We start from the raw sequence: 26,088 nt of genomic DNA on the forward strand, positions 1-26,088 counted from the left end.
GGATCCAGGGCGAAGTTGTCCAGAGTGCCCATCTCCCATTTTCAAAAGCATCTCAGGTGTTTATCACACAGACTGATAGTCCCTTGGATCACATGGGCCCTCAAAGCCTCCCATTAATCCTCCTGGCTCTCCGCTATATTGCTTTCTGAGCTGCTTTAACAACAACTTGGCTCTGTAATTATTTGCACAACCAGTACTAATTAACAGCACACCACAAATAAGGGCCCCGGTCCCACAAACGCTTCCGCCCCAACCCCTCCGTGGGGCCATCCTTCGGGATCTGCTACAAAGCAGAGCTACACACAGGCTCTGCGGTGAGGACCTGGTCTTCATTAAAGCCAAGCGACTTGAAAAGAAATGCAGATTTTGAAAAGACAATGAAAACAACCTTCAGTCTGGGTTACTCCGTCTGCAGCCTCCGCCGTGCTCCCCTGCGATTAGCCACCTCTCTTCTCCAATCTTTCCCAGCCTCCGACCCGCGCTGGCATCCTGCGAGCTGCTAATGAATCAGTTGCAGATGAATCACTTCCCATGTGCAGACGGCGCGTTTCATCACAGAGCAGATTCTCACAGACTTTCCTCTTTGCTCACATAAACCCAGTGACAAAGAGCTGCCTCCGCTATACCCAAACAAGCCTTCAAGTTTCCACAAGATGCTGAGGGAAGGTGTGCGCCGTGCGAGAGGTGAAAAGGGTAGTGGAAGAGGCCGTGTTAATTTTACAACTCTGACTTCCTTAATCATGAGTCACAGCAAAGCAGGAGAAATCCAGCTTAAAAAGCACACTTAAGGAGTGTGATGTCTTAGGGGAACGGCGCAGATTTAAGATGGGACGCCTCATTAAAAGCCCACAAAAGTTAACATTTTACAGTCTCCTATGTCTGTAATTACGACTGAAATCAGAGGCTCATGACTCTGCAAGAGTCCAGGTATATGTGGGGGAAACAGCCTTGTGAACTTCTCCCTCTCATAATCAGGTTTTACAGCACAGCTGAGGAGGGCAGGGACAAGAGAAGGGGATGCTACAGGCTCCGGGGTTGTTAGTTTTATTTTGTGGGATGTTTTGGTGCAATAAGAGAAGATGGTTATTTGTGCCAGAGGGACGGAAAACGCTTCAGCTGAAATATTTATTTTTTCCCACCAAAAGCACTTAACAGCAAAAAGAGGAAGTTGTGGACGTGGCCTACCTGAGAGCTTCCTTTCTTCTAGTAAATCTGCACATCAGTGACAGGCTTTGCTCAGGCTGCCACTTGCAGCTCAACAGCGCAGCATTTATGCCATGCAGCAAGAAAACATCACTGCCCTGACCACCCGCGGCCCACACAGCCATCCTGCCCATGGAAGCCCAGTTCTATGTCCTTACATTACAGGTTATTTTTAATAAATAAATAAATGCAATAATAACCCTCAATCTTAGTATTTCCTTCAATGCTGCAAGGCACCAGGAATTCCTTTGCTCACCCAAGCCTGACTTGTGCAAAGTGCTGCTCCCTCTAGCCAGGACACACCATTTTCCCCATGAGACATCTGCTTCACTCTATCTGAAGCAAAGCAGCGCAAGCACAGATGTTTTCCCTCCACCCCTCATGCTGCCTGAAGCTGCACCAGCCCTGCATGGTGGGAACAGGGATGTATAATTTCAGTGCTTAGCTCTGACTAATGCAGGATGTGTGGGAGCGCAGCAGAGGGGCATGAATAACAGCTCGGCAGAGCACGTCTCCGTATCATGCTACGTCAGCTTTATCATCCAAACAGGATCTCCAGCATGTGCGTGCACAGTACCTTTCCTGTAAAGGTTCAGTTGTTACTATTCCTTACGTGGAAATCCAGCTGGTATGACACAGAAAGGAGCAGGAAAAGGCAAGCGGCCAGAACAGCCGCATTCAACATAAACAAATACCTTATTTTTATGTAAATGTCAGTAGTAATAAAAACTTGAGGCGAGTGATTAAAGAACAGTCCAGGAAAAAGAAAACAACAACCAACACAAAAACAAGTCCCCATTCAACCACCACAGCAGACAGAGCGGTTCCTAAATGAGATGTTTTCCAAAAGCTTTCCATGAGGTGTCCATCACGAACTGCTGAAAATACCGATTGCATCAAAACTCACCTTTAGGCAACACAGCGACATTTCAATCAGCCTTCCTGTTGTCATCCACCTCCCCCCTCTCTCCAAAATAAAAAGAATATTTTATATTCACACCCTGGGAACCTCATTGGATACATACTTAAGAGTGAAACTTAGAACAGAAACAGCCCCAGAGCTTGCCAAGGAGAGGGAACAAGGAGGGAAGTAGACTCGCAGGTAAATATTAGTTTGTACTTGAAAAAGCCAGAGTACATTTTGAAGCCGCTTTTGATTTTCATGCCAACTCTACATCGCCTCCGTCAGACACAGGCAGGGCTTGGCTGTGCAGGCAATGAGTGCCTGGGGCACAGCAGCTGGCTCACAGGGATGGTGACATTATCAGCCAAACTATGGAAACCCACCAGCAGCATTTTCATCCCTGTTTTCTTTTCGCCCCCCCCTCCCTCCAGGTCAGTTCATTCAGGAGCAGCCACCCAAGCATTGGCTGGGCTGTTGCATGCACCAACCTCTGTGAGTGCTGAGTAATAATGCCAGACCAAGTCTGGAAGCTCCTTAAACTACTGGAGAGATCACCCCTGGCCTCTGCTGTGACCCCACATGAGAATCCACAGAAGACAAAATATTCAGTTCCTCAAGTGCTTTCAAAATTACACGGATACACAGATGGATCCGTCCATCTCCGCATAGCCAAGAGGAGAGTAACACCCACACCCTGCTCAGCAGCTCACACCGACATACAGTGCTTCTATGGTCAGTGCAAAGACCACCCCACGCTCCAAACCAAAGCTCGAGGGAAGCTGGAAAAGTAAGCCATAGTAACTGCTCAGGGGGAAATGCACACATGGGAACACCACCCCATCTCTCTGAAACAACATGACAAGGCACGTAGAACAGCAGGCAATTATGGACCGTCTTCTTTTTATGTCTCCTCTGCAGCAGCACGGTGCACTTGCTGGGTCCCTGGGTCAGAAGTGACTCACAGAGGGCCTTCCACCAGTGAATCATGCACACATTTTTAAGCACCCTGCAGGTTTTGTTGGGTAGGAGATGTCTCACGACCTACACCTTCCCTAAATACTTCCAGGGCTGCCCAAGGCGGGAGTGTGTGAGGGCACACGGGCAAGGGTGCAAACCAGCAGTGATCGTCTGCGGCCACCTGAATGGTGCAAAGAGGGGCACCAACACAGATCTAACAGCACAGCTCAGCCCTACAGCAAGAAGTGACTATGGACATAAGCTACACAAAGACGGGAAAACAATGGACTAAGTCACAAATATTTGATTTCACAAGTCAAGACAGTTTTCTTTCCCTGCCCTTGTGACTAAGCCTTTGGTCCACACACCCACTCCATCCTCAAAAAACAGCTCCGTGAAACAAATGTGATTGCTCTAAAATACACACAGACAATGACTGGGCACACCTCCTCCTCACAGCACTCTGTCTATTTACCAGGAGTCTGTACTGACTGTCTGCCTGGGATGCTCCCCCGTTAAATGCTGGCAAGCCCAGCACCTCTCCATTTGCCTAATCCCATTCGCAAGCCTCCATCTCTGCAAACAGCATCATTCCTTCAGATGACCTTTCCGGGATCATTCCTAGGTCATAAAATCATAAAATGGCTGTGTTGGAAGGGCCCTTAAAGCCCACCCAGCCCCAGCCCCCACCATAGGCTGGCTGCCTCCCTTCAGACCAGGCTGCCCAGGGCCCCATCCAGCCCAGCCTTGTGCACCTCCAGGGATGGGGCACCCACAGCTGCCTGGGCAGCCTATGCCAGCGCCTCACCACCTCCTGCATAAAGAATTTCCACCTAACATCTAATCTAAATCTCTAAAATAAATAAATACATGAGGATCTACCTCTTCTTTTTTCCTCTTTGTGATCCACACAACCTACCTTATGGTGAAGGCTATCTAGGCTCTCCGTCCTCCCTGGCACAACAGTTTCATGACTCGTTCCTTCAACCCACGCAAAGAAACCAGCTTCTAAAATGATTCTTCTGAACCATCAACCACACTCCTCTCTTAACCTGTTTGCTGTCTCCTACAAGGTATTCAGTTCGAACAGCCTACAGCCCTGTCCTCAAGGCACTCCAGCACTTCTTATACCCCACAGCTGAGTGCTCTCCACAGCTCCATCCCCAGCCAAGCTGTATGCCCATACTGGATCCCCACCACACGCTTCCCCTTTGCTTCTCCTTCCCTCCTCACCTCACCCCTTCTCTCTGCCTCATGCAGCTTCCATTTCCAGCCCTGATGGGATGGAAGGATCACCCATACTGACTCATTTCTTAGGGAAAAACAGTCCAATTGAGCGTGCCACACACTATCAACATGATGCAAGCAGAGAAAAGAAGGCTTATAGGGAAGGGATGGTGCAAAATATTAAAGTAATTAATACAGTCAATGGTTAGAGTTTTCTCCGGATAGTCCCATGAGTACTGCCTCACATCTTTTAGACTGCCAGCTATTCAGCGCAGGGATAGTCTGTATTTTTTCCCTCTTCTAAAGTAATAAACGCATTCTTGGCAGCTAAATTATTAATAAGGAACAAATGGTAATTGATTTATAGATGAGCCTGAAAGAGAGGATTTGTCTTCCTTCGTTCCAAGCTATTGTGCCCACATGGCTCCATCCTGGTCCTGTCCTGCCAAAATCTCAGCCTCCAGCACAGCATATCCAGCCCCAAATTATCTATGTTTGCATGGCCTCTTCACCTCTGCCATATCTGACCACTGACCAGATATTGCAAAAGAGAAACAAAGCGGTTCTTGTTCTTTCTGTCTCTTTTTCTTCTCAGCCAGCAAGAAAAAGCTTCACTGGATTAGTTCTTAAGGTTCTCTTTTTATTCATTCTGTGCTTGTAAAAAAAAAAAAAAAATACTCAAGGAAAAGATGAGTTTCACATTCAGACTTTGAATATGCTGAGCTTGGGGAATTAGCTCTGTGCTGGTGGAAAGTTCCACAGCTCTGGCCCAGCTCTTCACACCAGAAGCATCTGTCCTCCCCCCGAGCTCGGCTTTCTCACATTTCAGCTGCAGGGCCTGCACCAACAGCTCTGCCTGTGCTCTACTAAAGGAGCTGAGGATGCTGCAGGGCTTTCCCTGCTCCCCCTGGGCTGACCTGCAGCATCTACTTCACAACCTGTGTGCTCATTGTAACTAACAGCACTGCACACACACCCTATGGTATTCACAACATAATGCTGGCATGCAGAAATCAGCGGTCAGCTCACCACAAACTCAAACGCTGTAAAGCAGGACCTGGGGCTTTGCTGAAAGCAATGCAGTCCTCATTTCTAGAAGCACTATGAAGACAGCACAGAGAACGCAGCAGTGCTGCTCCAGTGCTGGCTCAACCCAAACAATAGCAACTCGCACAAGAGGCAAACCCAGACCTTCAAAGGCGTCTAAGCAAATGCACTGTCACTGAGCATTTTGTCACAGAAGCAAGAGCCTAAAAATACAACAGGAGCAGATAATGCCCTGCTACAGGCCAGCATGCATCCTGTTGTTACCCTGCAAAAACCACGATGCGAATCAAAATGCAGCACAAGAGGCAACGTTGTCCACCTGAGGAAAGATTTCTTGTTCTGGGCCACACAGCTTCCTTTGTTTTGGGTGAATCAGACCCACATCCTCAAAGACTTCAGATACCCCTTAGACTTCTTACTTAATCCTGCTGATCTTCATGCTTTTCTATGTAATGCAAGCAACAGGTCCCCTCCTGCGGGAGCACATAAGGACACTGGAAACCTCATGCAGAGCTTCATACCACAAGAACGGACATCAGGCTTTACACATAACTGCACTGAATGCCTGGAACAGCCACTAAACTAAAAAGCCATAAACAATCCTGGGATATAACAACACATGTCATTCAATGGGCTGCCCAGAGCTACGTAAAGGAAAGCTCTGTTGCATTAAGGACATTCAAATAAAAGCAGGTTCCCCAAACCTGAAGGGCTGGTGGTTACCTCTTGGGAAGGGAATGAGCAGAGCCACTCATTTCCACATGGAATGAATCCAGTAAATTCCATTCCAGACCTCTACATCACTGGCTTTGGAAAACACGAATTGCTTTATGGCACTGCCCACTAATCCCCAATGCATTATCAAGGCTAACACATAACTGGAAAATAATAAAAAAAGAGAAAGTCCCTGACCCCCAAGAGAGTGTGATTTCCATTTACAACAGGATGCCACAGGTAAATGGAATGGACAAACAGGATGGAGCAGCTGCTGCATGCCTCAAGTGTGAAAAGAAATTAGAAGCATCTCCACCACGTTGCTCTTCCAGCAATTAATCAGATTTTACTTTCAAAACGCGTGCTCAAGTCCAGGTGGAGAAATCTGGAAAGCATTTTCATTCTCGTTTTTACATTTGGGGGAAGAAGAGACATGCACAGCACTAAAAATATACGTTTTTCTCAAAACCAGAGAGCAGTATCAGGAAGAGGAGGCTGCGGGGAAACGAGTGCATCAGCCAAGCAAAGAGCACCAGTCCTTTTTGCTTTCCTCCACAGATGACCCTTGATAAATTATCACGTCTCTCTGAGGGATTTTTTAAATCTGCTTTTTATTATTACTCCTTTTCTTAAGGAAGATAAGGTTGTCTCTGGTTTCAAAACTCCAACGAGGGCTGCGTACTCCCACATAGAAGAACTCTGCGGCTGCAGAAGCTCTGGCTCGCTCAGGCAGCTACTGCTGAGGGATGCAATCAAGCAGCAGCACAGCCAGCTCCAAGAGGCACTAAACCCCCATAGCATCCTTGGATGCATGCTGCAGATAACTGAAAGTCGTAACTCACAGATAACAAAATGCCTGCACATGCTGGTTGTAAAAATCCTCCGCGAGGAGCAGGAGAGCTGTGGGCAGGACAGCACTTAAGACTCAGCAGCACTGCAAGCACAGTTTATGCCGGTTTATGTATGACTGCATCTATCACTCTGAGGCATTTATTTCTCAAACGATACTGGGCAAACCACATACACAAAGGCTGTGTTGGCTTTTCCTGAGCTGAATCCCTCAGATGTCACAAAATAAAACAAAAGGAACAGGCCAGAGGAGGGCCAGGGCATCCCAGCAGCAGGAATCCTTGCAAGGCCATGGCTGCGGCGCTGCATTCCTGACTCATAGGCTGAGGTGCATCCGGTGGCTGCGTCAGGTGTTGGACTGGTGAAAGAATTCCCACATAATGACCTCTTAATTGTTTTCTGACAGCCACGACACATTCTCCAGAGTGAAGCCAGAGCTTTGAAGGCAGTGTGCCATTTGTCACGAGTGGGCACAGAGCAGGGCAGCCACCTGCTTCCCATCTGCACTGCTGCTACTCTCACCTGCTGATACCTTTGGAAAGCTTCAAGTATGGCTCCTAGCAAACATCCTCACCCAGACGGCTGCTCCAACACTCCATCAGGGTTATGTTTAAGCATTTGCTAGACCTCCTGCTTCAGCTCCATTAATTTAACTCTGGACTAAAATCTAAGCATATACTTAGAGGGCTTTGAAAAAAGGGGATGGACTGAGGAAGCACTTATATGATTCTTAGTTAGGATGCAAGAGACTTGGAAAGCTTAAAACACTGCTGTTATCTTTGATATATAAAAAAATAAATAAATAAAAAACACCAAACAACCTTTAATATTTTGATTTGTGAGCATTTAGTACCTCAGCTGCAGCAGGCAGTACTAATAGCCCATGTACTAACACAATGACGTGTATTTATTTACAAATAGTACTCACCCCCTTTGTGTGCTCCTACCTGAATAACAGCCAACATATTTAGCAGTTTGCTTCCTGCTGCAAAGATCTGACAACTGGAGGCCTTGTCTGCGAGATAAAGACAAACATTGTGGCACATCGTGTCACTCACTTCACATTGCTGCAAACCAAGGACAAGCAGCCAGCAGCTAAAGGCACTCTCCTTTTACCTAAGCTTTTGCACACAATAAAGCCAGCCTTTACTCAAAATGACTTTTGTTCAAAGCTTCATATTTATCACGTTCCTTTAGGGAAAAAAAAAAAAACAAACCAAAAAGTCATCTGAATGCATTTAATTTTACTCTGTGACTGATAATAGCTAAGTGTATTGCATCATCTTCACTAGAACAGTAATGCCTTTTGAGTTGCTTTTTCATAGCTGCCTCAGACATGCCTTAGATAATTTTATTGGCCAACTGAGGACCAATGCAAGACATATTCTATGAATAAATGCATTTCCAGAGCCTCAGACTCAGAAGGTGATTTTGCACATGGCCAATGAGAAGTGCCTGCTTTGAAGTGTTCCTGGAATCAGTTACAGTTGCTTAGACCACTGATCAAATTCTACCAAAAAAGGCTTAGAGAAATGTTACTTCAGACTAGGTTTATCTTTCCTATAAAAGCAAACTATCGCATTAAAAACAGAACTTTCCCGTATGAAATAAGCACTTTCACAGTTTCTGAGTATTTAACTGAGGTGCATAAATCAGCGTTTCGTTTTCTTTTTTGGAACGGATGAAAAAGATTCAAGCCAAACTTCACTGAATGGAAAAGGCAACATCGAACGCCCTTCTGTTAAACATAAATGCTGAAGCTACCCCAGCCTATGGGAGAGACCAGTTCTGTTGCTCAGTCATACAGGTTAACAGCACTCCAACCCACTGTGCTCTCTAAAGCATTTCTTAGCCAGCAGCCTCCTGGTTCTTCCTTCATCCAGAATGCTCACTGTGTTTGGGACAAACCCAAAAATGTTGAGTTAGTGGCAGCTCGCTTGGCTCTGTGCTGCCCAGCCCATGTGCAGCCAGCACACAGACAGGAGATGCTCAGCCCCATGCTGGGCTTCTGCACAGCACAGTCAATACTGATGCAAAGCAAACCCAGGAAGGTAGAGCCTGGTGCTTCCCAAGGAAGGACGCAGCCCCACACCAATCCCCAAACACAACTAAGAGGAAATGCAGTGGTAAGAGAAAATGCCTTGTGGGACTTGCTGGGTGCTTGAGAGTCAGGCCACTTATTCTTAAGCTTCAATAGGATCAATGTGACTGCACGCTCCTTTAAAGCCCAAGTTTCTCAAACCCACCTGAATTCATACTTTGGCTTGACTGAAAATGAAGTGAAATCTCTGCCTGAAATTCAGCACAACAAGATGCAGGACATGGACAAAGTCACTGCTGTTCCATCATCCTAAAAATGGTCTGCCTGGTGTTTTGGGGAGGGAAAAGCAGAACAGAGACTGCTACATAGAAGTGCTTATTACATTTCTTCTGTAAGATTTTTTTGTTCTAATTTGTTGCAACACTAAACCACGCTGACTTGCCTTTTGCACAGAATGTTTACAACGTGTGGGCAAATTCACCAATGTATATTTTTTAAACTCGATTGCTTTCCCACACACACAGCGTGACTTACTCTGTACCTACAGTTCTTTTCACAGTAACAATGTCAGGACTTTCCGTATTCATCACTACCCAAGAACAGCACCCCTGCAGGTCTTAATGCATGCAAAGTAATCACATCAAGCTTCCAGCCTGCTGCAAATCTTACCTGAAAGAAGACAAGCACCTGGAAATAAAAGCAATGGAAGCAAATAAAGAAAACATCCTGAAGCTCACAGACAGGGCATATCAGAACGGCCTCGCTTGAGGTCAGTGCACATTTCAAAGAAAGCACACCATGGTGCTGCCAGCTTGCCCTTGGTGGAACATTTTGTTTTACAAGGCTGCTTTACAACAAGGCTGTTTTCTTGTCAGGATCACAGGAATCCTCACCATGCCCTTCCTGAAAAGTGTCAGCAGAGCACAAATGGCCTTCAAGGCGAAGGGGAGATTTAAGACATCTCCTTAGAGAAAGCCCTGGGCCCTTTCCAGTCCTGTGTGAGGGTGGTGTTACTCGCCTGCATTGGCATTACTCCTTGGGCACACGCCTTTGCCTCTCTCATTTTTCTGTGGTTTTCTTAACATTACACTTTTATAGGAGAGTTTTGCAGCAAGTTTGAGGGAAATGACATCACCAGTCTTCAATCAGCTTCATACTGAGTGCTGCCTTCAAAGAAGCTTTTAAAAATACATTTTCAGTGGTTCTTTAGCATTTAAAAAAAAAAAAAAAAAAAAAAAAAGCCAGTGCACACAAGCCTATAGAGTCACACAAAGAGCTTCCAATTCAAACATCTGAACACTGATCCATATTCATTCTCTGTGCTGCTAATTAACCACAAGCTGATTTCCTTCAGCAGTGTGTTTATCTTAGCACTACGGTTGTCCAGAATCTACCTTCCAGAACACAGCCATCATCAGGCTTCAGAAAACAAACAGCAGTGTTTGCTACTGAACCGAAAAAAGCCCCACTGAATCACTGCTTTGCCTTCTATCACGAGCACAGAAGTGACACGCTGGCCACCCAGAAGAAGGTCGTCTTTCTCAAGAAGCTGGTAACAACCAATTGCACCTCTCAGTAGATTAACTAGGCCAAGAGGGCAAAGCTAAACACCAAATACTTGATTGGTAGCCACAGATTCCTATCTCTAGCATGCTCTGGTTTCTGAGTACAGAGCAGTACCAGAAGAAACCGACTGAGATAAGGCACTGTGTGGGCAGCCAGGAGGGGCTGCACTCCCAAAGGACAAGCCCTCCCTCACACGGGGTGTTACTGTTTGAAACAAGTGAGGAAAACACTTTCTTTCTCCTTGTTCTTTCTACCAGCAGCCGTTGCCCATGTTCTGTTTCTGTCTATGCAGTCAAATCCTTTCACTCTTAGCCATGCTCTAACTACAGCTACAACCAACACATGGGCTTATGTCAAGTGCCAGCAGGCAAGCAAGCACAAGACTGCATTTCATAGTGGCACTACTCTCACACAGGATTTGGTGACTTTCCTTTTCCCCCAGGAAGGCATTTCTGCTGACCTGGCACACCGACACGTTTCAGCTCTGCACGTGGCACCACATCTCCTTGTTCACAGCTCTGTTTTGCTCCAGCCTGGTTCTGCATGGCTGTAGCACCTGATGAACGCTTTCATGATGTGAAACCTCAGCTGCTCTATCTTTCGTTTTTAGCAAGCTAGGCCTGAGATCTTGATTGGTACAATAAGGTGACTTAAAAAGCATGATTCTTGTAATCACGTTTCCATTAAAAGTCCTCTTGTTGATGCAGTTCTATCAGGAAGAGCTATCTTTTCTTACCATTATAAATTAATTAGCATTTATAACTGATATAAAATTCCACAGTCAGACTGCTTATCTATCTCAGAACATGTTACCAAGGCCCACTGCAGTAAAACTGAGCTCTTTCTGTGCGAGGCCTGATATTCAGCCTGGGTTACATTTCTAAGGCTGGCAGGATTGCTGTGCTGCCCAGAAGCAGGAGTTACACAGGACCCAAGAACAGCCCTGCAGTGAACATCCTTGCTTCCAACAATCTCCTTCCACTGCCTTCTGCTGTCACAGTGTGCTCCTATCCAAATTTTCCTCTCAGAAAATGTAATGGCAAGTCGGGATACACACCAATATAAGAGCTGCTGTGCCGAGAGGGGACCCTCCCATGACACAGAGATGCACAAAATAATTGACTGCAATTAAGTGAATGAAATCACTGTGAGACCAAATGTTTCACCAATAAAACTCTTAAAAATATTTGTGACTCCAAAATATAACTCATGGACCATAATTTACGTGCTTTAAAATTACACTGCCCAATGGACATGTTTACTTATTGCTCCTTTCCTTCTACTAATCTGCTCATGACTTTTGCCAAGTCAACTTCTGATTGCGTTTTCCCTGACAACTGGCATTAGATTCTTTTAAGAAACAGTTAAGTCACTGAGAGGCTTAATTTGAAAACTGCATTCACGTGCAGCCCATGAGGAACACAATGCTTTTCTAAACCGTAACATCCCTCCTGGCACACACTGATCTACGACAATTCCATATGACATCAGGTGTTGTGCACCAATCAACCCTAACAGAGCTACTTTGGGAACCACTTCAAGTTCTTGGCTTTCTCTATGGCCCATGCAGTTTATCCCCCACTGTGCCAGGCTGAGGCATTTTGTAGTTCCCCAGGAGGAGGCAGGAAAGGACAGGTGGACGACTTTCAAGAGTGCTTTACCCCATTCACAGAAGCACACATCAAGAAGAACCACTGTCAAGTAAGAAGTTAGACTTGCCCACATCTGCATCTTCTCTAACCATAAAAAAGCAAAGATAAGGAAAGAGAAACAGTGAAGACAAACATACTGCCCTGCAGAGCTCAAAAGCCCTCAGGAATGGCTATCCGAGCACAGCAGTGCTGGCACAGCAGTGTCACTGGTAGCCTGGTTCTCCTTCCTGGCTGTGGTCACATAGCAGGCAGGGGTTACGTGAAGTCACACTTCTGCTCACCTACTACAGAGGCACCTGTGCTCCCTGCAGCACTGGGGCCAAACCTGCAGACTGTCTTTATTTATTAATAAAAACATGCTGCAATGCAAACTTTGTGCCGCACTCTATCTTCAAGTGTAAGCACTTGCTCATGATGCTAAAATTCTATAGATGTTGACAAGCACTACGATTTCCCTCTGTACATCATCACACATCTAGGTGTCTATCATAACATGAAAAAGAAATCTGCATTCTCCATGCAATTAAACAATTACATGGTCCCCATTACTGTGGCATCCAAGTGCCTGCTGGCACTTCACATACTTGACACAGTGCCCCCAGATAATTTCTCGCTGCATTTTCAAGCAAGGAAACAGAAGCAAAGAGAGACCAACTGACTGAAGTCACGAAGGAAACAGGAGCACAAGTCTGCCAGCAAGCTAAGTCTAATGCTTAACACCATTTCCAAATCATGTACATGTTCTTTGGAGAAAGTAACAGCTACAAGGAAAGTGAGATTTCTCATAGCTCACAGCGGTGAGGCAGGACATCCCTCATAACAGTGGAGAGCAACATTTACTATTTATATTTGCCATTCTAAAATAGACATTTACGACAGCTTCCCTACTTGCAGCAGTGCTCCTACCTAAACACTGCAGAAAGTGCATGCTTAGAGGGAGGGATGTGAGCACGCCATGCTGCTCGCTGCCTCTTGCACAGCCCCACTCTCACCAGAGCCCAGTTCCACGGGGTCAGGTACATGCCGTCCCAATGAGCAACTCCCCCATCCTCCTCAGAGACTTGGGACTTAATCCAGAGCTCAGCCAGGGTTTGTGAATGCAGATGGGCTTTGGAGCTGGTCACTCATGTCTGTGTACATGTTTGCTTAGTATAACTTAATAAAAGGGAAAAAAAAAAACCTTCTCACAGTCCAGGGCTTCCTCGTCATTAATTCTTCTTCAGCGTGAGTCCCACGGATTGCCCTTCAGCAGTTGGCCTCTCTGGGTCCCTCAGAGGTCACGGTAAGAATGAAATACCAAACCCCCACTGCAAATTGCAATGTTCTTCTGCCATCTACACTCTGCAGCTTGGTAGAATCAAATGCATTCTGAATGAGTAAGGGGTGAGTGCATGCAGCGGCAGTCCTTTATTAAGTGGCGGTTATTAAAAAAAATAAGATCTGGAGCGTCTGTTGTGGGAATTCCATTTGCTCAGTCTGTGCAGGAGGCCTCTGCAGTTACTCAGACAAGAGTTTCACTGGAGTTTCTCCAAAAAAGTAAACACAAAACCGAGCACATGTACCCAGGCTACAGCCTTCACGCCTCACCGAAAAGCCTCCCCCTTGCACTGAGAAACTGCAGAACGTACCCCCTAAGGAATCCCTACAACACACACACCGAAACCACAGGGTCTGACAACCCACCCTGAACCGCACTCCCGAAACTGAGTTCACAGCTCTGCACAGCAGCACTGAAGCAGACAGGACAGGGAAAACCCACTGCTTGCAGCCTTATCACCCCCAGGCAGTGCCTTGCACAGAGGTTGTTTGCACCACAATGTGTCACACAGGTTCACTGAATCTTCGAATGCAGCACAGCGCAGTGAGGCTCTGCACCTTTTCTCACCATGGTTTTGGTGATCATCTGGGGACACCCCCCCCCTCCAGCCTGGGTTACTCCATTGCCCAAATATGATACCAAGGGTCCGCAGGAGCAGCTGCTTTACCTCATTACTCACCTGCAAATCACATCCCAAGCCACAAACACCTCTACATCTTTTGTGCTGCTCTGGTTTGGGGTTTTTTGATCAGTCAAACGCATGCGGCTGTATACACAACTTGCTAGCCCTTCCCTTAACAAGTATTTGGCTGTGATGCTGTTACTTCTAAGAGCATTAGTGAGACCGTGTTCCTGATGGAACCAGAACTCCCACTGAGAGAGGAGATACAAAATTAGAAGGTATCCTATCCGAAATTTAAACCAGACCAATAGCAATTGGCAGAGCACAGTGCGAGCTGACAGCAAACCAACATCCACAGGTCTGTGTGGGTCCAGTACATCACAGCCTCAAAGTGAAGAGAAAAAGCAAGAGCATACAGTACTGATGCTGAAAGAAATAGAAACAAAGACATGAGGATGCTTTGCTGAGCACCTGGTAAATGGCAGTGTGAAACAGAACAGGGTTGGATTCACCAGTGCGGGGATCAACAATGGACATGGGCATATATGGAAAGGTGGTAGCAGGGAATTGCATAGAGCTCCAGAGGGGGACAGAGTGGAGATGATTACCACAGGGATTAAGGGAATGAGACACGAGGCTTTGGGCAGATGAGGGACACACAAACCCCATAGCACAGAGCTGCTGGCATAGACGCACCGCCCCACTCAGGGATCAGGCCGAGAATCAAAAGCGATCCCCTACCATGAGCTCAGTTTCATTCTTATTAGAAGGCTGTAAAACTGAAGTTATGGCCTGAAGTTAACCTCTCCTCTGCACTAACAGTTTGTACCAGCATGCTGAGGAGAAGGGAGCTGGCCTGCATCTACTGTAGGTTGCCAAGGCACAAGCAAACACTCAAGAGCTCTGATTAAAAACCTCTCCTGAAGCCAAAAGTGAAACAGCTGCCACACCTGCAAAAAAGGCAGCACTAATTAACTCAAGAATTTCCCAGCTTGTTAAGTGTTAATTTCTTGACAGCATTTCAAGCGCTGGGCCAAAAAATACCAACATCTGTAACAAAACTCCCAGTGAGCAAGAAGCAATTAAAAGTGCCCCCCACACAAATGCCAAGATTTCAGAAGCAGAACAAGAGAAAAAAGAAAGAGTCAGGGAGATTCATAGTTAGCTACCAGCAGAAAAGTTAATATTCGTTAATAAGAAGCAGAGATATCAAGTGAAATGATTTACAAGTTAAAAGGCCAAAAGTTGAGAGGAAGAGATACTGACCCCAAGGGAAAGACATTCTGCTCATATACCATCTCTGGGGGGAAAATCAGCAAAGCAAAACACTAGTATGTTTAAAGAGATTTCTTCTTTTCTGATAAATATCATAAATCCACATTCGATAGCTCGGATGTATTGGGTTGCAACTTTAAATCCTTTCTTTTTCATGTCCTACAAACTGCACAGAGAACAACTTCAAGTTTAAATAGGGTGCCACTGACCTCCTTCTTCCTGCCCTGTAAAAGGCTCCCTAAAAAAAATGGATAATATTACATAGAAACTGTGTTGCAACTCCTAGGCACAGCAGGGTCAGCTGAAGTTCAGTCTTCCCTTTGAACTTCTTTGCCTCTGTGGGCTACAGTCAAATCTTTAGTGTTATTTTAACATGGCTTTTAAAGTTTAATTTCCTTTTTGTGGCTTTGTATGATTAACGTTATTGACGTTAGAAGTGATATGCAGCCCCCTTTTCATCTGTCAGAAAGCACGGAAATATTTGTGGATTCCCCAACCCGATTAATTAAAACCTCGCCTTCAGTTGCTGCAGCAAAACCAGCAGGAGGAATCCCACTTCCTCCACTCAAAGCAGGATTTCTGCCCTTCACCTTCCCAGGAAGGGTTGTGCAGGTTGGCAGAGCAAGAAACCAATGCTCAGCTTCATCAAGTGACTGCAATCGATTCTTCTGGGTCCAAGGCCTAGTGCTGGATGCACAGTAACTTCAAATCCTCTTCTTCACATTACTTGATATAAGCTTTGCACAAGTCTTTGTATTAGCCCAGCAGCAGAGCAGAGACAAACCAGAATACCAGAGATTTGTAATATTCTGCTTTACATCAACACGATCTGTACCAACCTAAACCACTTCATAGCCTTCTGGGAGCTGCTACAATAACAGAGTTTGTTTTGAACCTGCTTTTCCGTAAAGGCAAGGGCCCTTGGAGTCCACATCCCAGCATCTGCTGCCTGGTGTCACTTTGGGGCTGTGACACCAAGTTGAGGCAGGCACCTCAGCTGGCACACCTGTGCCCCTGGCTGTGAGCAGAGACAGAAGGGAGGAATGGAAAAAGGGATCCCCAAGGTCAATCCCCAGGAAGCACCAGTGAGGCCCTGCACTGAGATTAACCCCAGCCAGATGCTGAGCTCTGAGCTTTGCTTCTTCAAATAAGCAATAATTGCAAATGATCAATAGGACAATAAAGTGCTGGAAAAACAAACTAGCCCTCACATGTTCTTTCACATCTAGTCCTATCCTCACTCTGCACTAAAGCAACCTGAAAAGATTGTCAGCAAAGTGTGACTACAAGAGAGGCAACAGCACTGAAGGAGGTCAAAGATAAGTAAGGGCTGCTTGGCCAGAGGTACTTGGGTATAAATCCAGCAATGCAGCTCCAGGAGTCTAGTTTACCAGAATCTTTGATTCTAGAATAAAACAAGAACAAGCCCCAGCAACCATGTAAACCCAGCTAAGATCACACAGGTTTGGCTGCAGCAGGCAGTACTTGCCATAGGAAAAGCAGAAATGACTCATCTAATGCAGCAGCTCTGTAAAAAAGGCACTGAACAGAAACAAGCCAGCAAGGACAGTTTGCTGACAGTTCTTCTGTGATGACAGGCTTCTAAAAGATATGCCAGTTGCAATAAATTCTTCCAGTTTAGCTATCTGGCATTAAGTTGGGGGAGCCAAAGGCTTAAAGATGTCACATAACATAAATGCAACTCTTTCATTTTGCAGGTTCTGAAGCAGTGACACCCTGGGCTTACTTTTTTTTTCCCCCCACCTCTCCTTTCTTTGATATGCCAAATCCATGACCAGCACAAGAAGCATCTTTGCTCCGATCTGACTAACATTTATCATTTGTATACAAAGTAGTCATTATTCAACCGAATGCGAATTCAGCAAGTGCTCTTAAAAATCACCCACCCCCCCAGCAAGAACCACAAACCAAACAGCCGCCCACACCCCGGCTGGAGCATGCTTCTGCATTCCTGAGCGCTGAATAACAGGAGGCTCTTTGAGCCCGCGCTGCTTTCCTCCTGCTCCTCTGAGCCCTTGCCGTGGTGCTCACTCACTGCTGGAGTGACAACACTGGGATCACCTTCTGTTTTCAGCAAAGCTCCCTGCTAAGTGCTGCTCCAAACCGAGATGCTCCTGGTACTGTCCTCTCTGTTCTTACTTAAATCCAGAAAATTGAATTAAAAAGAAAAAAGAAAAAAAAAAAAAAAAGTATAAACGAGCAAGTCCCTCAGCTGAGCTGTCTCAGCATCACTGACAGCGAGAGCTCTGAGGTGCAGCTCTGGGTGACAGTCACCTGCACACATGCCTCTGACTCGGGCATGAAAGCAAGATATGCAACCAATTTGGCCAAGCAGGGAAAGGACTCTTCATAACTCTCCTTCACTCAGCAGCAAAAAGGGATGTGATTACAAGGCACTGCAAGCCCGAGGCAGGCTGGCTTCAGCCCCCAGCCAGAAGGAAGGCCAGCACACCACACCAGGCTTGGGATGAGACCTCTGGAGCTACCTCACACTACAGATCCCACTTCTCACTGCCTTGCTGAGGCCTCCCCGCACTGCTGGATATATGTAGCTCCAGGGAAAGTGGGCAGCTGCTCAGGGCTAAAAGTGGAGAGGGATCCTGAGAAAGGAACAGCATCTCTGGCTGCACAGCATGGAAGTCTTGCAGCCTCCAGCAGCTGCAAAAGCAATTTGGGATGGTGAAAGCAAAGCTTCCCTCCCCAGGACAGAAATATTTCCAAACCAAGATATCAGGCCACAAATAAATTCTCAACAACATACAAATTACTTATATTTAAAAGTACTTCTTTACTGAGCACAAAGCTCAGGGTCAGCTCTCAGCTTGCATTTGCTGTGTTCACTCAGCAGTGGGTGAGCACTTGGCCACAACCCACACTGGGGATGGCAGCAGGAGCCTCACAGCAGTGTCGTGTGTACTCCGCACAATGCTCACCCTCCTCACATCCCAGGGCTGAAGCAGGAAGATCTGTCAGTTCTGCACCACCCAACTAATTCCCAGGTTGGCCTCTGATCCTGCAGCAGCTGGCTTTGAAGGAAGCTCTGTTGAACTTAAATCCCCTATTTTCCTTTTGACCAGTGTTAATGTAACATTTCCATGCTAGGGGAGAGTCATGCAGTAAAGTATCATCATCCAAACACTGCTACACCACAGGCTGCATGCCTATTTATTTATTAGGTTAGGGAAAGTGTCCAGAGCTCTGGGTTTGCTGCTTCACTCACTGCCTTCATGTTATGCCTTACCTGGATCAGATTTTTCTAGGCCTTGGATGCAAAAAAATGCTAACAAATCAAACATGAAAAACAGACTTAAAATTGGAATCGCTGAGTAAGTCAATCATCTCATGCTGAGTGCCGTATCAAGGCACAGAGACTTTGCTTCCCTTTGCTAAGAGCTTTGCAAAGATCTTTATGGGAGGGACTCCTATGAGACACCATGCACCAGCTCTGATCCAAAGCAGGTACCCAAGCAGCTGCTCCTCTGCCAAACCCTGCATCACATTTAGCACTGTGCTGGCCAGGGATGCTGGATGTTCCTCTTCAAAACCTGTCACTGCCGCTCCCAAGGCAGCGAGGAATCACTGAGAGATACAAAGATTCCCCTGGGCTCTTCCACTCACCCTCCTTCCTCTCCTCACCTTCGTGTGCTGAATGGGAACAGTCCAGGAAATGGGGGAAAGATATTAAAACAAAACAAGCAACATCATAACTTTGCTCCTCTGAACCCTCTGAATTTCTACCTATGAAGAATCAGATTCCAAGCATTGAAGTGAGTTATTTTGGGAAAATAAACAAACCAAAACTAACAAAAAAGAACCCACACCAAAATAGTATAGTAGTGTAATTGGAAAGAAGAACTCTTGATGGGTTAATTTAATGAAATGATTCCAAGTACATTCTATTCCATCCTTATTGACTGAGTAACCAGCATTTATCCCCATATAATGGTATCAACACAATCAATAGCTCCCCAAGTAATGTCAGCTGCTAGCTAATTTACACTTCCATAGTTGCCATCTGCCATTCAACCCATTGTAACACAAGCCATGAGCTTAGGATTCTAAACTAACATGGCAAAACAAAACTATTGAGAGGCAGGAATTTTACCCGTATTCCCAACGGGTAAAGCAATACATTTAATCCAATTATGGTTTCATCACTCTGAGTTTTTCAAGTTTCATTACACAGCCAGGAAATTGTGTTACAGTATCTGTTTATTTAAATTCAGCCATCAGTCCTGCATTTCAGAGAGAAATGAAAGACACTCATTGAGACCTTAGGTAAATTAATGAAAACATGAGACTTCCAAATAGAAAAAGTGAAATGATTCTCATCTGCGCGCTTCCTGCTCCTCAAACTACCATTCTGTCTAGCCTCTATCAAAGGAAAAAAGATACTTATTATTTCCCTTTAGAGTTGCTGCAGGTTAAGTACATGAGCAACTCAGACAGAAACACATCCAACTAAAGCAACACTCACACCCAGCAGTCCAGCACCCAAGAGATGTGCAATGACAGAATTTGCTCTCTGGGAACTGCTCCACAAACCACACAGTTCCTTCAGCACTGGATGAAAATTCCACATTTGATCAGAAAAGAAGTGATCAAAGATGGAATGAAACCCATGACAAATGTTCGGCTCTGAGTCACTACAAACACAATCAGCATGATAACGCTGAACTCTGTGGCCAGGATCATACCCAAGATGGAAACAATGGGACATATGGGCAAAAGCAATACTTTTCCTTCTTTAAAACTGTCTATTGTTCAAGAACAAAGCAAACCACATCCAAACACATCTGGCATCAACATCTAATATTTTGCAAGCTGATCATCTTGCTTTCAAAAACCAAAAGGACCTGAACAACAGAGTAGCCCATAAATTTTGCTACAGAACATAAAGAGCCTGGAGAATCACTTGAGGAAGGCAGCATGCCTGGTGCTGCCCACCTAAGCAGCTGGGCAAACTAGATCCCCAGCACCCTCCTTTTCTTTCATGCTACCAAATTTCTCCAAGGGTGACCAAGACAGTGGCTGGAAATGGCCTGTTCCTACCACAAAGGCATCCAGTTTGCATCTCATCCCCTGCTTAGATCTGAAGAGTGGCTGGGAAAGAGGGCAGCTGGGAGCTGGCTGAATGCTGCCCTGGAATGCGATGGCAGGCTGCTTTGAAACCACAGCTCTTCCCTGCAGGGAGCAGGCTGCTGGCAGGAAGCAGGCTCATGTGCTGTACAGAGCATTAATAGCAAGCAGTGCACTCCCACAAAGCACTGGAGCTACCACAAGCTACTGCATGTGTACAACCAGGAAACCCCGAGCTCCAGAAAATGCCTGAGCTCATCCTCATCGTGCTGTGTTACACCCTGGGTGAGCTCTTACCTCAGGCTGAGGGACCCTGAACAAGGATAAGATGTTTCCCCAGAAAACATGAGGCTACAAGTTTACCTAGGAACAGCCCTCGCAGTCCTGCCACCATCAAGAGACAGCACAGGGCTCAGTCAGCAGAAGCTGGGCACCAAAGTCCATTTGTATATGCTGTGTTGAGCAGAAACAAAAGGCATGCAAGCAATCCCCTTTCTTCTTGCCTGCATTTGAATGTTTGATTCCCAGACTGAAACTCTTGTCCAAGTATTGACTCCAGCTGAAGAAATGAAGTGAAAATTAATCATGTTACCATTTTAAGCAGCTTTCTTACAGCTTTCCAGGTTTCCCCAGGCATCTCTTTTCCATATGAAAAAAAAAAAGAGCTGAGGCAGAGCTTGAAGACTTTCTTATTTCTTCATGCTTTCCAGACCTGCTGAAGCCTGGTCAAAGCTACAGAAGGCCCCAAAAGCCCATATGCATCCATGGCACATGCACAGAAACAACTGCAAACATGCACGCAGCAAGCCTCACATCTTCAGGAAGAATCTCAGTCCCTACCTCTTTGCAGAGCCCGCTCACATGCAGTTAAGAACATCTGGGCAGCCCACATCTAACAGGTCTACCACCCTGCCGACACTGCAAACTTGCTGAGCATGTGCAGAGCTCCAGATGTGGGATTTCTCAGGCAGAGAAACATGCAAACAGAAATATGACAGCTTTAAGCTTTCCCTGAAGAGCTTGCAACACAACAATTAAAAATGCAGCTCTGCTTTGGAGACTGCCCACACAATAAAAAGTACAAGCTTCTAGTATTAATCACCTTCTGACAACTCCCACTGCAATTCCTAATAATCCTACCTACTTTAATTCCTCCAAAGTGTCAAAGTTCACTCTGAACTGGCTTAAAACCAAGACTGGTACAAAGAAAAAACTCCACAAAATGAAAAAGCATCTTTCTTCCTGCACTTCTAACAGTAAAAGCCCTTTTCCCATTACCAAATGGATGCCACTGGAAAGGAACCCTCTAGGTTTAAGGAAGGTAAAGAAGTAATGGGCACAGCAGGTTTCTTCTGGACCTCAAAACAGCTCAAGTGGTGCTGAGTTACTCATCCTTTTGCCCACAGATGAACAGCCCTGCTGCCTCAAGCAGGTCTCCCAGCTTTGCAAGAACATCATACCATCAGCCACGTGCATCTTTCTGTTCTGTGGAATTTCCGTGTTCCAGGTGCAGGGAACACCAGTCCCAGTGCAATATTTCTCTGGCAACTAGATGCTCCATTGGCCTTCAGCAGCTTTGGAATCCCTAAGTTACCTGAAACATCTGCCACGACAGCCCCAGCCCAGGCAAGTATTTAAATGTCTTTCAATCCTATTGCAAAGAGCCCTACAAAGGCACTGCACAGCCCCTGCAGAGCAGCTGAGTGCCAGAAGAGAGGCAGATGTCTTCAATCACATGGGATGAAGGCCTTGCATCTCCTCTGAGCGCATGCTCCTGGCTGAGCCTTCAAACTAGTTTGCTTTGCTAAGCACCTGTAAAGCATAATTCAAATAATTATAATCTTGAGGTCCTCTGTAACACTACCACAATGTATATTTATTACGTTAAAAGCATGCAAGCTGCTACCAAACAGTTATTCAACATCCATTACAACTTGTCCAGGCAAGCCTTATATGCTACGTAATCATATTTTTCCCCTCAGGGCAGAAATGCTAAGCATGGCTTGAAACAACAAGATAATACTTTTCCCTGGGCTTACCCATAAAAGAAATACTTGAAGCATCGTATCCGCCTTTCCCAGAGCCCTCCTGAAACTGTAAAAATGCACTGGCATCCTAATTGAAAACAATTACAAATTGAAAAGAACACACAAGATCTTTTTTCAATAGCTCACAGTCTCACTTCATAAGGAAAATCAAGAACAGGTAAGAAAATAAACAGTGGAATCTCTTTAAATGAAGACAGGATGCCTTTCTAGAAGATGCAGGCACACAAGTTACCAATTTCAATGCAGAGGTCACCTCTCCGCCCACAAATGCGACTGAAAAACGCACGACTTCCAGGATATCACAGAGTGTGATCTTGTTGCTGTGAAGACACAGCGCAGCTCAGAGCAGCACAGAGCCCCACACAAGCAAGCAGCAGCCTTGGGCAGAGATGGCCAGAAATAAGATGAAGTCCTCTCAATCAGAGAACATGGAGCTGCATGCTTACTCAGTCCCCAAATGCTCTCTTTCGTTTCATACTTACTTGCCAGTGGAATTCATGTTTCTAGAAGCAAGTACCTAAACTAAGTACGAGATGCCCCACTTTACAAACTCAAAGAATACCACTGAACACATATTTAGGAAGCAGACTGCTGCAGCCACTGCAAGCTAAAAATCATTTCACAGGCAATCCTTGCCAAAACGTTTTAATTTTTAAGCGGCAGCAACCTGGCTGTTAAGCAGATCTGCTATGAAAGGTCAAAAGTCAAATTAAAGAAATATTACTGCAGGCAAAGCAGCTCCCTCAGAAACACACACATCTGACAACACCTCAAGCAATACCACTGCCATATGCAAGCAGCTGCAGATTTTAGGAAGGGAAATGTGAACTGTTCCACTGACTTTATGAGGCTCAGACAAGCAGGACTCCTCGGAACACGTCTGCCTTAAGCACATGTGGGTTTGGTGGGTCTGCTGCTATTCTTCCCAGTGCTCACAGGGCAGAAGGGCTTCCTGCTGCTCCACACACACACAGGGCTGCCTGCAGAACGCTCACCGGAGGCCTGAGATCACGGAAAGCTGGATTTGAAGAAAGCAATTCCTAAAGGAGGTGATGGTGGGAAAAGAAAACAAGCAAGCAACAACAGCATGCACTGGCCCCAAGACAATTCTGTGTTTCAAGAGAAGTTTTCCCCTTCACTCCCTTCCCCCATATTAAAAATAAAGACAAAAAAATAAACCATGGAGGGAAGGAAGGAAAAACCTCACCAAATTTGCTGTTTGTTTTAGGCCTATTGCAACAACTGCTTTACTTAACTTTCATCTGCCTTTGCGGTGTTTCCTAGCCTCAACTGTAAAAAGAAGAGCATTCTATACACAAACAGCAAAGGGTTTTATACAGCAGGCAATGTCCATTGCTGGGAGCAGAAATTAGAGACAGGTGTTGATTGCAAAATGGACGGTAATTGCTGTGCACAGGGAAGCCACAATACCGAAGTGCCCAAAGCAGAGAGAGCTGCAAGGCTCTCCCCCCTGGCAGTCACTGGGCCAGCTCGTGAGAAAGTCAGCTCTGGTGACGGCTTATGGTTCACACACACTGTAATAAAGACTTCCAGATTTCATGTCTCACAGCATATTGTTACTCATTATTCACTAAGAGATGACTAAGAGAGAAGGATAATAGACAAAAGGACGTAAAACTGTGCAGCTCCCATCAAAGAAAACAGAGTGGGTTTGCATAGCATCCCTTTGGGGTGCAAGCCAGTCGAGGCTGTTTTCCCCCTCTGCCTTTCCAACAGAATAAATGAACAAGTAGAACAGCTTGTGATATTTACATGATGGGGAGAGATCACCTGAACTGTCTGAGCAGACAAAGTCTAAATAGATTGCAAGTTGTAAAATACGGTGAGAAAGTCCACTGAAGACCCCTCACCTTCCTCATTAGTGCGCTGGAAGTTTCTGCAAGTGGTATGAAATGAACTGGTAACAACAAGCAAACCCTCTAACTTCCACAGTAGTCTCCTTCTCCTTATTCCCAGCTTAGAGATAATCCTGCTTTTATTAGGTGCTGATCTATTGCTTTAAGCACTGCCAGTGCAATGCAGAGGATGAGACCAAATGCCAGAGAAAGAGAGGGTTTAGCTGGAATAATCTCATGAAGGGCTTCAAAAAAGGCAAACAAGGGAAGTACGTTAGAGATGCGTTTGAACACCATCAACTGAGGCTAAGAAATAGGTTAAAAGATTCTTTTTAAGTTAAAGAATAAAGCATCATAAGATCTATTTCCATTCAGTACACTCAGACTCTATTTCTGACAGTGACAGGGACATACCCACATTCTGGAATATGTTCACCTCTGACAAAACGCACAGTGGAGATCTAGCTCAGTTTCAGTAAGAAAACTCCCATGAAGTTATAATGCTTCACATCTGCATTATCCAACATACCCAGCGGCCAATTATTGCACACGGAAAGATGAGGCAATTACAAGGTAATGTTACCTTTTGTATAATTAACTTATCTGTGTGCTAACAAACGCTCAAATTGCAGAGAGCCAGACTTGGTTGAGGAATGGAGGAATATTGCAAGTGCTGCTCATGTACAAGTTGCACAAGGGTCAGACAGACGGCTGCTCACGTTCTGCACGGAGAACACCAAACCCCTGCAGTCTGGCAACACCCAGCCAGCTCTACCCACACTTCTCCTTGCAGGAACACCTTGTTCCAGCACACAAACACTCACAACTCATGAAAAGTGCTAGGCTAAGGATGGCACGTGTTCTTCATTAGGGGACATGACCTCTAACAGGTTGCTTACCTTGCACAGTGAGGAATCGCTAGTTGTTTTCTTTGAAGGGGGCATCAAAAGGAGCAGGGGAGTCTGAATCTCCAGTGCTTTTCACTTCAGAAGTACCTTGCAAGGACAGTCAGCAAATGGCCAACTGGAAAGGCTTTACATGGGATGAGATGGCTGGTCATCAGGGAATCACCTATTTGCTGGCAAAGCCACAAACCTGTACTGAATAGTCCTCGGTACTGAAAGAGACAAGAAACTACCAGTCACTGGCAGAGGACGCTGAGAAAATAAAACCCTTCTTGCAGTCACATTCTTCAAAGTCAAGTGGTTCCCTCAGTGAGTAATATTCCTCCAGCGGTTTGTAGCTAACAGGAACTACGCTTGGAGAAGTGGAAATTATAAGCAAAATTACGTCACTGTTGTCATTATAGGTAGAGATACAACAGCAAAAATAGCATGTGGAAACAAGATAACTTGGGATTGTCGTTTTTGTTGAAATGAACTTGGCTTAGCAAACTATGCTAATGAGACACAGAAACACAGCCCAAGATGTCTCTTCTGTCCAAATCTGCTCTGCCACTTACTGGCACAGTAACAAAATATTTAGGGTTAAAGTGTGAGATAAAAATACATTGTCTAAGCGTGGGTTGTACAATACATACAGTGTTGCTGGTCACCTCTTCCTCAGTCCCCAGGAACTACTGCAATGGGTACAAACATATGTAGACCGTAAAGCCTTCTCTTGCTTCCCTCACTTCAGCCTGCTGTGCCAGGAGAAAACCTCAGAAAAATGAAACTCAGTCCCTGTAGCAGTAAAGCAAACTACATCTA

The 26,088-nt window shown here is 45.6% G+C and overlaps 1 protein-coding gene across 4 annotated transcripts in view; it reads right to left on the reverse strand.

Annotated features, from left to right (window-relative positions):
- The window catches only part of SMAD3 (SMAD family member 3), a 63,746-nt gene that overhangs the window by 24,673 nt on the left and 12,985 nt on the right, over positions 1-26,088 (reverse strand). The window contains exon 1 of one of the 4 annotated variants that reach the window (XM_072346041.1): positions 389-466. The exons of the other annotated variants lie outside the window; for them this stretch is intronic. The gene's annotated coding sequence lies outside the window, so the exon portion shown is untranslated. Of the gene's footprint in view, positions 1-388; positions 467-26,088 lie in introns of those variants that run through there. 4 annotated transcript variants of the gene reach the window in all.

Source organism: Excalfactoria chinensis, chromosome 10, assembly GCF_039878825.1.
Source record: "Excalfactoria chinensis isolate bCotChi1 chromosome 10, bCotChi1.hap2, whole genome shotgun sequence".
NCBI classification, from domain to species: Eukaryota; Metazoa; Chordata; class Aves; order Galliformes; family Phasianidae; genus Excalfactoria; species Excalfactoria chinensis.